A 14,983-nucleotide genomic window follows, 5' to 3' on the forward strand; every position below is an offset into this window, starting at 1 on the left:
CTCTCGAACCCCTTTCCTCTTCGGGTATGAGAGTGGAAAGGTTCTCCTTATACCGTGGGTCGAGCAGTGTGTACACCCAGTAATCCGTAGTGGCCAGAATGCGTGTAACGCAAGGGTCACAAGAAAGGCATCCTAACAAGTCCGCCATGTGTGCCAGGGTACCTGTACGCAACACATGGCTGTCCTCACTAGGAAGATCACTTTCAGGATCCTCCTCAGGCCATACACGCTGAAAGGATGACAGGCAAGCAGCATGGGTACCCTCAGCAGTGGGCCAAGCTGTCTCTTCCCCCTCCTCCTCATGCTCCTCCACCTCCTCCTCCTCCTCAACGCGCTGAGATATAGACAGGAGGGTGCTCTGACTATCCAGCGACATACTGTCTTCCCCCGCCTCCGTTTCCGAGCGCAAAGCGCCTGCCTTTATGCTTTGCAGGAAACTTCTCAAGAGGCATAGCAGAGGAATGGTGACGTTAATGATTGCAGCATCGCCGCTCACCATCTGGGTAGACTCCTCAAAGTTTCCAAGTACCTGGCAGATGTCTGCCAACCAGGCCCACTCTTCTGTAAAGAATTGAGGAGGCTGATTCCCACTACGCCGCCCATGTTGGAGTTGGTATTCCACTATAGCTCTACGCTGCTCATAGAGCCTGGCCAACATGTGGAGCGTAGAGTTCCACCATGTGGGCACGTCGCACAGCAGTCGGTGCACTGGCAGATTAAACCGATGTTGCAGGGTGCGCAGGGTGGCAGCGTCCGTGTGGGACTTGCGGAAATGTGCGCAGAGCCGGCGCACCTTTCCGAGCAGGTATGACAATCGTGGGTAGCTTTTCAGAAAGCGCTGAACCACCAAATTAAAGACGTGGGCCAGGCATGGCACGTGCGTGAGGCTGCCGAGCTGCAGAGCCGCCACCAGGTTACGGCCGTTGTCACACACGACCATGCCCGGTTGGAGGCTCAGCGGCGCAAGCCAGCGGTCGGTCTGCTCTGTCAGACCCTGCAGCAGTTCGTGGGCCATGTGCCTCTTCTCTCCTAAGCTGAGTAGTTTCAGCACGGCCTGCTGACGCTTGCCCACCGCTGTGCTGCCACACCGCACGACACCGACTGCTGGCGACGTGCTGCTGCTGACACATCTTGATTGCGAGACAGAGGTTGCGTAGGAGAAGAAGGAGGAGGAGGGTGGTTTAGTGGAGGAAGCATACACCGCCGCAGATACCACCACCGAGCTGGGGCCCGCAATTCTGGGGGTGGGTAGGACGTGAGCGGTCCCAGGCTCTGACTCGGTCCCAGCCTCCACTAAATTCACCCAATGTGCCGTCAGGGAGATATAGTGGCCCTGCCCGCCTGTGCTTGTCCACGTGTCCGTTGTTAAGTGGACCTTGGCAGTAACCGCGTTGGTGAGGGCGCGTACAATTTTGCGGGAGACGTGGTCGTGCAGGGCTGGGACGGCACATCGGGAAAAGTAGTGGCGACTGGGAACCGAGTAGCGCGGGCCGCCGCCGCCATCATGCTTTTGAAAGCCTCCGTTTCCACAAGCCTATACGGCAGCATCTCCAGGCTGATCAATTTGGCTATGTGCACGTTTAACGCTTGAGCGTGCGGGTGCGTGGCGGTGTACTTGTGCTTGCGCTCAAACACTTGCGCTAGCGACGGCTGGACGCTGCACTGAGAGACATTGGTGGATGGGGCCGAGGACAGCGGAGGTGAGGGTGTGGGTGCAGGCCAGGAGACGGTAGTGCCTGTGTCCTGAGAGGGGTGTTGGATCTCAGTGGCAGGTTGGGGCACAGGGGGAGAGGCAGTGGTGCAAACCGGTGGCGCTGAACGGCCTTCGTCCCACCTTGTGGGGTGCTTGGCCATCATATGTCTGCGCATGCTGGTTGTGGTGGCTCCCCAGCTGATCTTGGCGCGACAAAGGTTGCACACCACTGTTCGTCGGTCGTCTGCACTCTCAGTGAAAAACTGCCAGACCTTTGAGCACCTTGGCCTCTGCAGGGTGGCATGGCGCGAGGGGGCGCTTTGGGAAACAGTTGGTGGATTATTCGGTCTGGCCCTGCCTCTACCCCTGGCCACCGCACTGGCTCTTCCAACCTGCCCTGCTGCTGCACTTGCCTCCCCCTCTGAAGACCTGTCCTCAGTAGGCTTAGCAAACCAGGTGGGGTCAGTCACCTCATCGTCCTGCTGCTCTTCCTCCGAATCCTCTGTGCGCTCCTCCCTCGGACTTACTGCAATTACTACTACCTGACTGATAGACAACTGTGTCTCATCGTCGTCGTCCTCCTCACCCACTGAAAGCTCTTGAGACAGTTGCCGGAAGTCCCCAGCCTCATCCCCCGGACCCCGGGAACTTTCCAAAGGTTGGGCATCGGTCACGACAAACTCCTCCGGTGGGATAGGAACCATTGCTGCCCATTCTGGGCAGGGGCCCGAGAACAGTTCCTGGGAGTCTGCCTGCTCCTCAGAATGTGTCATTGTAATGGAGTGAGGAGGCTGGGAGGAAGGAGGAGCAGCAGCCAGAGGATTCAGAGTTGCAGCAGTGGACGGCGCAGAACTCTGGGTGGTCGATAGATTGCTGGATGCACTTTCTGCCATCCACGACAGGACCTGCTCACGCTGCTCATTTTCTAATAAAGGTCTACCGCGTGGACCCATTAATTGTGAGATGAATGTGGGGACGCCAGAAACGTGTCTCTCTCCTAATCCCGCAGCAGTCGGCTGCGATACACCTGGATCAGGAGCTCGGCCTGTGCCCACACCCTGACTTGGGCCTCCGCGTCCTCGCCTGCGTCCACGTCCTCTAGGCCTACCCCTACCCCTCAGCATGGTGTATTACCAGTAGTGCAGAAACAGAACACTGTAATTAAATGTGCCGCTTATTGGCCTGTGGTTGGAGGCTGACTTCGCTTACGGAACGCACAGCAGAGCCAGAAAAGTATTTTGCGCAAGCCTGTAGTGAGACGTAGGTGCGTTTGACTGAGCTAGTGGAATTCACAGCGCAGAAGCAGTCAAGTGTCCAAAGGCCACTAGTAGGCCTTAAGTGTTTTGCCTTTAATTTTTTAAAGGCTGAGCTGAGACAGCAGACAGATACTGTAGGCAGCGTATATATGTATACTGTTTCCCTCTGGACGGGATGACGGCGGTGATGTAACGGGCAACGCAGAGCCAGGAAACACTTTTGCGCAAGCCTGCTGTTACACTTAGCTGCGTATTAATTAGGACTACTACCCCCAGCAGAGACGCAGTACACTGAGGACGGTCACAGGCAGCCCAAATAGATTTTTTTTCCCCAAATTTTTTGGAAAAAGCCCACTGCCTATATAGACAGTATATCTCTTTCACCTTTTTCACTGTCCCTGCCTCACCACTACTGGCCCTATACTATGTAAAATTACTGCAGACTGTTTCCCTCTGGACAGGATGACAGTGGTGATGTAAGGGGCAACGCAGAGCCAGGAAACACTTTTGCGCAAGCCTGCTGTAACACTTAGCTGCGTATTAATTAGGACTACTACCCCCAGCAGAGACGCAGTACACTGAGGACGGTCACAGGCAGCCCAAATAGATTTTTTTTCCCCAAATTTTTTGGAAAAAGCCCACTGCCTATATAGACAGTATATCTCTTTCACCTTTCCCACTGTCCCTGCCTCACCACTACTGGCCCTATACTATGTAAAATTACTGCAGACTGAGGACGCAATGCTCTGCACGGCCGATATACAAAAAAAAAAAAAAATGTGCAACACTGCTCACAGCAGCCTCAACAGTACTGCACACGGTCAGATGTGGCCCTAAGAAGGACCGTTGGGGTTCTTGAAGCCTAAAATCACTCCTAACACTCCCCCTATAGCAGCTCCAGCATCAGCAGCACTTTCCCTGATCTATGTCAGAATGTATCTGTGGCGAGCCGTGGGAGGGGCCGATTTAAATACTCGGGTGACACCTGATCTCGCCAGCCACTCACTGCAGGGGGGTGGTATAGGGCTTGAATGTCGCAGGGGGGAAGTTGTAATGCCTTCCCTGTCTTTCTATTGGCCAGAAAAGCGCGCTAACATCTCAGAGATTAAAGTGAAAGTAACTCGAACATCGCGTGGTGCTCGCCTCTAGTAACGAGCATCTCGAACACGCTAATACTCGAACGAGTATCTAGCTCGGAAGAGTACGTTCGCTCATCTCTACTCATGGATGATTTAAAAGCTGTTAAAAGATTTGTTTCATTAGTTTCAAGTCATGCTTTGAGGCTTGATTTCAAAGTCTATCATCACATTTGAATCCAAAGCATTCCTAATCCCTCTGAATGTTGTGTTAACCCTTTAAAAACCAAGCAAATTTGCCCTTAAGAACCAGAAGATTTTGTTTTCTAGCTGTATGAACTTTTCTTGCTTGTGGGACAAGTTGTAGTGTTTTACATATAACTTTGAGGTACATATAAATTATGCTTCTATTTATGCTAATTTTTACTGGTTTTGTAGGCTTCATTTCATTTGCAACTATATTTACTTTTGGTCTTTTTTTAACCCCTTTATGACCAAAGTATTTCAGTCCTAAAGGACCAAACACTTTTTAGTGATGGTGGTGGTTTTATAGCCTTTTGTGTTTGCGTCTTGAGTGGAGCTGCAAAAATTAACGTTGCAGCTTTTTTCATGACATACAGGGCTATTTCTTAATACCTTTTTTTCACTGAAATTAATTTTTATTTTCTGGTTTATTAGGGGTAATGTGTACAAAACAAAAAAAAGTTTTTTTAGTTTCCAGTTCTTTAGTTTTGGTACATTTTTACTCTATATTAAGGTACAGGAATGGGTTCTCCACTTTGTTTTGGATGTTTTGATATATAATTTGCAGTTTTAGATTACAGGGTGGACATGGAAACAGTTTAGGTTGGCATGGGTGGTGGTTTTATTTTTTTAATATATTTGTTTTTTGTTTGTTTTTTTAAGTTATTTTTGTAACTATTTTTTAACATCTATGTCCCACTTGATTTCATATAAAAGCTCTGGGGGACATTCACACTGCCATTTTTTTTCATTTCAGTTTTTCACTATAACAACCCTTATAATAGGAAAGCCCTGAAGACTTTACTTAGTCCAATGATGTTACTATATAATTATGAAGGATTCAGATTTCTCATCAAAGAGAGAAAAAAAAAGTAGGTATTGGGCAGACGCAACTGCTGTGCCTATATGTTTACCACAAGGGAGGGTCCTCTTAATGCCAGGTACATTTATGCAAAAACTGGCAGAGATTTGATTTTCTGGTGCACAGATCGCCAACAGATATGCGAGATTGTTAAGAGGCATGTACCTCTTCCTACAGCACATTGCATATTAAGACAGCTGTATGTAATGCCTGTCTTAATGAATCTAGACCTTAGAAACTGTTTCGCTTTGTCTAAAGATAGGTGTCAATTTCACTTTTCTTGATACTTTAATATTGCTGGAAGCTAATGCTTCAATTGTTCTCCCACACACACTATGGAGGCGTCAATCACATGCTTCTTTGTAGTTAATATTAAAACTGCAGGTATTAGTGTATCTTGACGCCACCAAAAGCTAGGGGTTTGACAGGAGGAGTGCCCCTCTCACACCCATAGCTTCCGATTGGCTGCATTCATCAAGGTACTTAAAGGTCCATTACCAGGGTCTGCATACAGTTCGCCATTGCAGCTGCCCTGCCAGCAGGTCTCTGCCTGCGGTCCCTTGTTCAATCACAAGCCGGTCGTCAGTTAACGCCCCACCCCCCTCCCCCCTCCCCTCTTCCCCAGCCATCGCCCGTGATACTGAGGGGTGTGTGGACATCACCTGAGATGCCAGGGACGCACATGCAAGCACGGCGACGGCACACTTACAGCTGCGGGGTCCCTGGAGTGCCGACTGCCGCACATCACAGTGCACACTGCAGTCCAGGGTGTTCTCTGAGCCGACAGCCGCAGAGGGCAGAACAGCGGGGACAGGAAACTTGCACCAGTGGAGTCCGTTGAGTAAGGTCAGCCGCACATCGCTGCACACCGGCCACTGCACCCCGGGATGTCCTCTGAGCCGACAGCCGCACAGGGCACAACTGCGTGCACGGATGACTTCCAGCAGCTGCACATCACTGCACACCGGCGAGTGCATCCACGGTGTACTCACAGCCCACAGCCGCACAAACCATCACAGCGGGGACAGGACAGTTAGATCGCTATTCTGATGCTACTTAAGGACATTCAGGAATGCAGCCAATAGGGAGCTAGGGGTGTAAGAGGGGCATATCGCTGTCAAACCCCTAGCTTCCTGGTGGCATCAAGGTACACTAATACCAAAACTAAATATTATGAACTGTGCAAGAAAGTACATAGGAGAAGGAAGCAACAAGCTCAAAGAAAATTAAACCCCTAAAATGTGCTAGCTTAATATTTGATAAGAAAATTTATTTATCTCACCTTGAATAGCATGTTACCTAAAAATACTCATGTCACCCATTTGCAAATCTTTCAAAAGGCACACTATATACTCTGTTGCTTTGTATACAGTAGATACAATTCAAATCCATAGATGGTCTGTTACATGGATTCAGTGGCTCTACAACAGCTCACCAATCGGTTTCTATTCCTTCTACTGAGTTACAATTCCATTGAACTGATAAAATACAACATCCTAAAGGCCTATTTACACCAGCCGACGATCGCTAAAAAATCGCTAATCGGCGATTGTTTTAGCGATAATCGGTGCAAGGAAATGTGCGCTCATCATTCGCTTTTCAGGCACTGCTAGCTGATTGTTAAATTCAGTCCAACCTAAAAATTGTCCTTCACTCTTATCAGCAGTTCTCCATGGGGAGTGTTGATAGCATTGTTTCCCCATGGAGAACAAAGAACCTGACCACAGATAATACCCCTGGGGCTATTAACTGCATTCAGCTAAGACTTCATTTGCATGGCTAATTGGTACTTAAGTAGCTTGGTAGCTACTTAATAGTTTATGCAAAATGATCGCTAAAATCTGTCACTCAAACTGTTCTTTGAGAGATCTTTGAGCGATCATCTGCTGGTGTAAATGGGCCTTAATTCACTGATTCACCAGTCCTTCTGTGTTTTCAAGTTAGTAAACAATTCAGTGTGCACCGAAGGTAAAATATAGTTACCAACTTTGCTTGTCTCTTGAGCAGGTTTCTCTTGCAGTTACTGAACAGTACATGCAGAAGAACTTGGGCAAGAATTAGTATACCTAGTATACAAGACTAGGAATTCATTATGTATATAACTGATCATTAACATCTTCATTTCTATGAAAACTAGGCCAAAGTGAGTAAAGCACAGAAGGCTAGAAATACATCTTCCAAATTAATGCAATTCGGTGGAACCTTTTATTCATGCTTGATACATAGCTTTACAATGCACAAAGCTCATAATGGCATAGACAGCTAGATTTTATGCTTGCAATAGCTCTGAAGACAGCTGATATTTTGTTGAAGTCTGCGCTCTAAATTCGATTAACTACACTAGTAGGAAAATAAAAGTTCAAAAGGAAGGGTGTGATTATTGGCTAGGGCAATATTTGTTGATGCTTTCATTCAATAAAGCTTAGCTGTGCAGCTTCTTCTCTCTACTGTGTCTCACCACATTTCAAAATGTACACATTGTTAGAACTTTTTGTATTCTGCCAGATACTCATACAATAATATTTACATCAGTTCCATCTTATCACAGGTCACATGCTTGAGAAAGGCGTATATCACGCCGAAACGCGTTGCATAGGATCCCGCAAGTATTTTTATACTACTTTATACGGCTGAGACCTCTTTCTTTTATTTGTATGAAATAAAAAGTTTTTTTGTCTCTATCCAAATAGTGGTTATTGAGACATTTAATATTGATCTGTTATAAAGTAGCGCAAGTCCAGAGAGTTTTTTCTTGGAGTCTTCTTTTGATTTTATCCGACCTCTGTTGAGGAACGGAGTTTTACTGTGACCTGCAGCTCTCCAGCAAGTTGGATTTTTTGTGTCATTTGATTCTGGTATTTCCTGGATAAAGAAATCATTACGAGCATACCAGGATGGTGGGTGCAGGCATAATCACCTTAGGGTGACGTGCCTAGCACCAGGTGAGTTATCATATGATTATTATTGTGGTCTACGTATAAAGTGTTTGGCGCTCTCCGTGACCCCTATTTTTTATCACAGGTCACAACAATTTTCTGAGCAAACCATAGCTTGCATTAAAATGCAGGTGCAGTTTCTCAGTGGGGGCAAATTACTTTACAATTTAATTATCCAAATCCCTGCCCACAATTGTGTAGGTGGATATTTGAAAACACAAAACCAGAAGAGACACAAACATTTGCACAGTGTTAGCACCAATTTTATTCCACATTGAAACCCAATCTGCTTTGCATGCAGATTAATTCAAGCCAAGTCATGTAGACACAATGTAATCATCATTCAACATTAAAAATGTGTGGTGAGGGGATTGACCTCAATTTCTTCTATTTCAGCAAAATTCTCAAGGAGAGGCTCATTTTTGCATTTTCCATTGATATCTTTAGTAATTATCTAATTACTGTGTATAAAAGATAAATAAATGCTGTTATAATTATACTATCACTTGCTATATCAACGGTAGGGCTCTAATCCCTGTTCAGTCCTGATAAGGATTATCTGTTATACTTAACTACTAACAAAAAAATTGAGTCAAACTCTAAATATTAAAGGGAACCTGTCAAAAGATTCATGTTGCCCAAATGACGGACAGCTTGACATGTGACAGGCATCCTTATTATAGAGAGCAATGTTTTACTCTAAAATGCTGCGGCAATTCAGAGGAAACAATTTAAAAAGGAGTTGGGAATTAGGAGAAGATTCATTAGGGCAGTTTCTGTTGGCTTCTCCTTGCCAAGTTTGGTTCAATTGAATGTTCTTTCTCTATACACAGAAGGTTGTTTTGTGTGATCTAACAGAGAAATGTAGTATTTAATCATGGAACAACCCCTTTAAGAGAGCTGAAGAAAAAGAAGAGTATGACAATCAGCAACATCGATGAGGCACTTGAAGACATCTTGGAATTGGTATGGTCTCCATAATCTCCCTCTAAGCTTCAGAATATGAGAATAGCTTGTAAAATTGCTTGCTGTCAGAGCAAGGGGTGCAGTACCTAATATTAATCCTCATACTAAGGGTGAAATAAAGAGATGATATTAAAGGTTTAGTAGCTGCTATCAGAAGTAAGACAAGGTAAACATTAAGCTATCTAAATTGATTCCCTTTATTATTTTAAGTAGTATTTAAAAGGTTAAGGGCTGTAAATCTAACATCTTGCACAGTGGATGAAGAAATAGGCCCACCTTTTTATTGCTAATTCTTTTTGCACTCACTCTGTAACCCTTGGTGAATCTGATTTACCGAGACTCTAACAGAGCTGGTTATGTAATTTCCAATTACTCATCTCAATACTCTACACAGAAAGATGGGCACATTTAGTAAACTGTCCAGTGTACAAATAAATGAGCATAACTTTATTTTCTTCCAGGAATGATGATTATATTAATTCAATCACAATGTTGACAACTTCTCTTGGCAACAAATGTGACATTGATGTATTATATAGTATAATGTAAATCTAATCGCATTTTACAATTAAAAAAATATTTGAAGAAATTACGCAATTGTGGCTAGGACTGCTTAATGAGTTAAATGAACCTATTTAGATTCCTTGCTTATTATATTACCGTAACCCCATTAGTGATGAAGCCTGTTTGCGCCTTAATGACCAGGCCAAATTTTGGAAATCTGACATGTGTCACTTGAATATAGAATAACTCTGTAAAGGTTTTGCATATCCAAGTGATTATGACATTGTTTTTTCGCCACATATAGTACTTCATTTAGGTGGTAAAAAATAGACTGATAGAATTTGTGTATTTTATTAAAAGTGCCAAAATTGTAAAAATTTTGAAATAAATTGTAATTTTTCACATTTTCAACTGCAATATGTCAAATGTGTGCAAACATACTGTACAAATTTTTGATGAGATATATTTCCATCTGTTTACTTTATTCTGGAAGCACATTGTAAAAACTTTAGTTTTTTTAACCATTTAGGAGATGTACAAATTTAACATTATTTATTAACATTTTGAGGAACATTTTGTTTTACTACACCAAGCCAAGATTGCAAAGGCTCATAGGTATCAGAATGATAGATATCCCCACAGTGACCCCATTTTAAAAAATATGCATCGTAATGTATTTACTGAGTGGTGTCATGAGTATTTTGACCCCATAGTTTCTTTTCAGAAGTTAATTTAGAAGAGAAAAAAATAAATTTTCATATTTTTGAAAATATTTCATTTCAAAGACATTTTTTTATATAGTGCACATGAAAATGAGGATTTCCACCCAAAATAGATACCCCTGTTTCTCCTGTGGTCAGATCTGTATGCACAACAGGGCCCAAACTGAAAGGAGCAGCCAGCAGCTTTCAGAACAGACATTTTGCTTGAAGGTGATTTAGGCCCCATAGCACACTTGTAGAGCCCTTGAGCTGCCAAAGCGACAGAGAAACTCCACAAATTACCCCATTTTGAAAACTAGACCCCTTAGCGAATTCATCTAGGGGTGCACTGAGTATTTTGACCATACAGTTTTTGAATGAATCTAAGCAAAGCAATAGAAAAAAATTAAAATTTTTAGCAATTGTGTCATTTTAAAAACAGGGTTTTTTTGTACAGCACACATATGAATGAAGACTTTCACCCCAAAATAGATACCCCTGTTTATTCTGTGTTCAGAAACATACCCATTGTGGCCCCAATCTGCTTACTGGACACATGGCTAGACCAGTAATGAAATCCAATGAGAGAACATTCATTGGATTTCAGAGCATGACTGAAGTAATTTCAGGGCCAATTTCTCACTTGTGCAGAAAAAAAATTGACTACCTAAAAATAATTACCCCCCCCCCCCATCCGTTTTGCATTCCCTAAATCTTAAATAAAAGTAATAATGTAAACTGTGTGGTATGTCTGAAAACAGGGGTAAATATGGAGATCTGGTTGGGATCGGCACATGGGGCAATAAAACTGGGTATCCCTCCTGCAAACCCGACACTTTTTGGGGGGGTATTTCTTGACCTCAGTGGCAGGGATTGAGTGTAAAAACATAGATCTGTAAGGCTTTGTAAGCTTGCTGAGATCTTAAACAGAAGGTGCTCAACAAGATACTCCTGGAACTGCAGGAAGGCGAGCCATGCCAGGGACTTCTTCTAGAGTATGTATTACAGGTAGTGATCTGAATAATGTTGGGCCGTATGTGGAATCCACTTACAGAGGCCTCCAGCAGATGGCAGCTGTAAGACCAGGCTGTGGCCCTGCGTACAGCTGCGTAATGTACTACGCATAACTGCCTACTCATACAGGCGGTCATGCGCAGTACACCTTTTTTTTTCATATTTCCCTCACTATCACTTAGCGATCACGCAGGTATCAGCACCCTGTACACAATTTAGTTGTAAATGTGCTGCAGGTATATACATGACCATAGAGCACAATGGGCTCTATGTTGTGCATGTTCGTTGTAAAATTGAACATGCTCTGTTCTGTTTTCTGCAAGTGGATTATGTACTTCCAACCCACTAATGTGAGTGGAATTGTGTAATCCAATGTATTTGATTGATCCTCGCACTATTAAAAATCTAACGCATGTGGAATCCGCAATTTCTATCCGGTCCTGTGAGACCAGCCCAAGGTAGATTGCTACCTTTTTATCACATGACCGGGGACCACTCAACTGGTCATGGGAGAAAGGAGATTTTAAATTTCCTGGGCGCTTGCCGGCTTCTGCGCATGTGTCCGGCATTTTGCCAGGGGGCACATGTATAGAAGCCGTGAAAGATCCGTGGAGGGTGATCGCATCGGGGTTTAAATGTGGAGGCCTCTGGTAAGAAGTTTCATCTCCTCTCACCGATCGCATTGGTGAGAGGAGATTAAAAGTCAACTTTTTAAGACTTTTATATGATCGCCATTATCCATCGGGGACCGCTCACCACGGCCCCCAGTCACTGCTCCAGGCTCTCAGCTACCTTCAGCAGCCAGGAGCAAGGAGATGTTAAATTTCCTGGGCCCTCCCCAGCTTCTACACTTGCGTCCAACATCTTGCCAATGGGCGCATGCGCAGAAGCTGCGGAGAGGTCTGAGGATAAAGATCCCATCAGGAGACATTGCCAGAGGGCTTAGGTACATAGTTTCACGTGCCCTTACCGATCAGATCTGTGACGGGAGGTGAAACTTACATTTTTTTTACTTTTACATTGGATAACGGGGATCACGTGACCAGGGACCACATACTGCGGCCCCCCGTGAAATCACCAGGCTCTCGGCTACATTTGGTAGCCAGGAAAAGGCAGATTTTAAATTACCCCAGCAATCCGCGGCTTTTGTGCATGCATCCTTCATTTTGGCGACGGATACGTGTGCAGAAGTTGGGGTAAGGTCTGCGGATAAATCTGGGGCCTCAGGTACGTAATTTCATCTGCCCCTCACAGATATGATCTGTAAGGGGAGATGAAACTTGAACTTTTTAAACTTTTTTTCCACTTTTTTTTACTTTACAAGATCGCCATTATCCATTGGATAACGGCGATCATGTGTCTGGGAACCACATACCACGGCCCCCAGTGACATCTCCCTGCTCTCGGATACTCATGCTAGCCCAAAGCAGGGAGATTTTAAATCTCCTGGACTCCCCTGCCTTCTGCGTATGTGCCCAACATTTTACATCGGGCGTGCATGCGCAGAAGACAGCGTTACCTTCTGGAAGGACCAGAATGCCGCGGGACATTGCAGAGGATGGAGGTGAGTACTTTCAGATCCGCTCATGGATCCGATCCGTGAGGGGAGCTGAAAAGCTGACCTTTCATGCTCTGCCATGCACTTTCATTCAGTCGCCATTATCTGCTCATAAACAGTGGAACTGTTACACTGTCTAACCTAACCTATATAATCTTATATATAATCTAAAATCCTGTCATCTTTTGCAGATTCCTATTCTCAGAAATTCAGATTTACCACCTGACCTAAGAACATCTTAAATTTTCTATTGAATAAGAATTCTTGGAAAAGACTTAATTCTTTAAAGAGTAATTCTGGACAAGAACTACATTTTTAGATTGTGATGAGAGCCAGACAGTTCTGCTTACCCATTAGGTTTCACTAAAGCCTTTTCAGAGATTCTGCACTGTCCTTTTTAGGTTCTGGCGGAAACCTTTAAAGTAACCCACCGGGGCCTGGAGAAATAAAGGCAGCCGCATTGCTTCTCTGACTACCTGATGCACACTGTGCTTTAGTATACATTGGTAGTCTTATACTGCAGGCTACTCTGACTAGCAGCACTCCTCATGTGAATAGCACTGGTTCATCAAAGCAAGGGTCACTTTGAAGGGAATGTGTCATCAGACAACGACCTATAGAAATCGCATTTTTGTGTTAAACATATTTTTAAAGAATTTTTTTTTTTTTTTAAATTTTCACTCACAATCTATATTAGGCCGCGGTCAGGTGAACGATTTTTTAGCGCATGAATAGGTGCGATTAAAAATCAGCTCTATTCCAATGAAAGCAGTCACATGTCTGTTTTTAAGAGGCGCTAAATAATCGCACCTGCAAAAGATAGGACATGCGAGTGCAAATGCACCCGGTCACGCAAATTTTCTGCACACGATGTGCGTTTTTTTAGCGCGGCTATTCATGCGCTGAAAAATTACTCATCTGACCGAGCCCTTAAAAAAAAAATCCAAAATTTTTTCCCACTGACCCCAAAGCTGATGCATAGAGAAAGCTTTACAGCAGTCATCTCACTAGCATCAGAGATAGCATTACAATGAAAGGTAATCACCTTTATGTAGATAACACAGGATCCACCATTCACAATTGGTGATTAGCTGTGGCTATCTACTCCCCTCCCTGCAAAATGACCCCTGCACAGTTCACAGAACATGTCTAGAACAATATCCCATACAAGTCAATGGGTTCCCTCTAGAGATGAGCGAACGTACTCGTTTCGAGTACTTACGCACCTGAGTACCGCCATTTTCGAGTACTTCAGTACTCGGGTGAAAAGATTCGGGGGGCGGGGAGAGGCGTGGCGGTGCGGGGGGTAGCAGCGGGGAACAGGGGGGAGCCCTCTCTCTCTCCCTCTCCCCCCCACTCCCCACTGCTACCCCCCGTGCCGCCACGGCGCCCCCCGAATTTTTTCGCCCGAGTACGGAAGTACTCGGAAATTGCGGTATTCGGGCGAAAAAGGGGCGTGGCCGAGCACGTTCGCTCATCTCTAGTTCCCTCCTATCCATTATGTAAAAGGCCCATGAAGCTGCTGCAAAGCATATCTCTAAATGCTGTTAAATGCAGCTCAGGAAAGATGGCAGACCCCATAGTCATGGATATTCCATTTTTTACAAATTCTACAATTAGAAAATGAAAACAGATTAATGGAATATGTTTCTCTATCTGGTTTTAAGGAGGACTCCTGTTTAAATAAAAAAAAATCACTGGCAAGCACAAATGTAAAAAGAAACTTGTTCAATGAATACATGGATAAATGTGACAAAGATACATTTCCGCCTCTCTAGACAGTTACAACATGTAGAGGGGAGCTGTCAGATTGGCTGCGGGTTTGTTATTGTGAATTGTGTAAAGCTGAATTGGACTCAAAAGATTTCAATTAAACTAGATGTTATCATTAATGTTATTGTGTCATTATTGATGTTGCAATATATAGTATTATTGATTACATTTATGTTCTACAGCTAATAAAAAACACCTTAGTTGTAACATGTGACTGTAGAAAAATGTTGCAATGAGAAGAAAGTTTTTGAAAAAAAACCTTCTCCCTGTTGATGGTAAAATGCCATGAGCAGCAGTTATAACAAATGATCTAAAACTAAATAATATTGACAGTGATACCATTTTTGGCAACTCGTGGGTCATATAAACAATAACACTGGGAACACCCAGTATTCCACATG

This window comes from Eleutherodactylus coqui, chromosome 2, assembly GCF_035609145.1.
Source record: "Eleutherodactylus coqui strain aEleCoq1 chromosome 2, aEleCoq1.hap1, whole genome shotgun sequence".
NCBI classification, from domain to species: domain Eukaryota; kingdom Metazoa; phylum Chordata; class Amphibia; order Anura; family Eleutherodactylidae; genus Eleutherodactylus; species Eleutherodactylus coqui.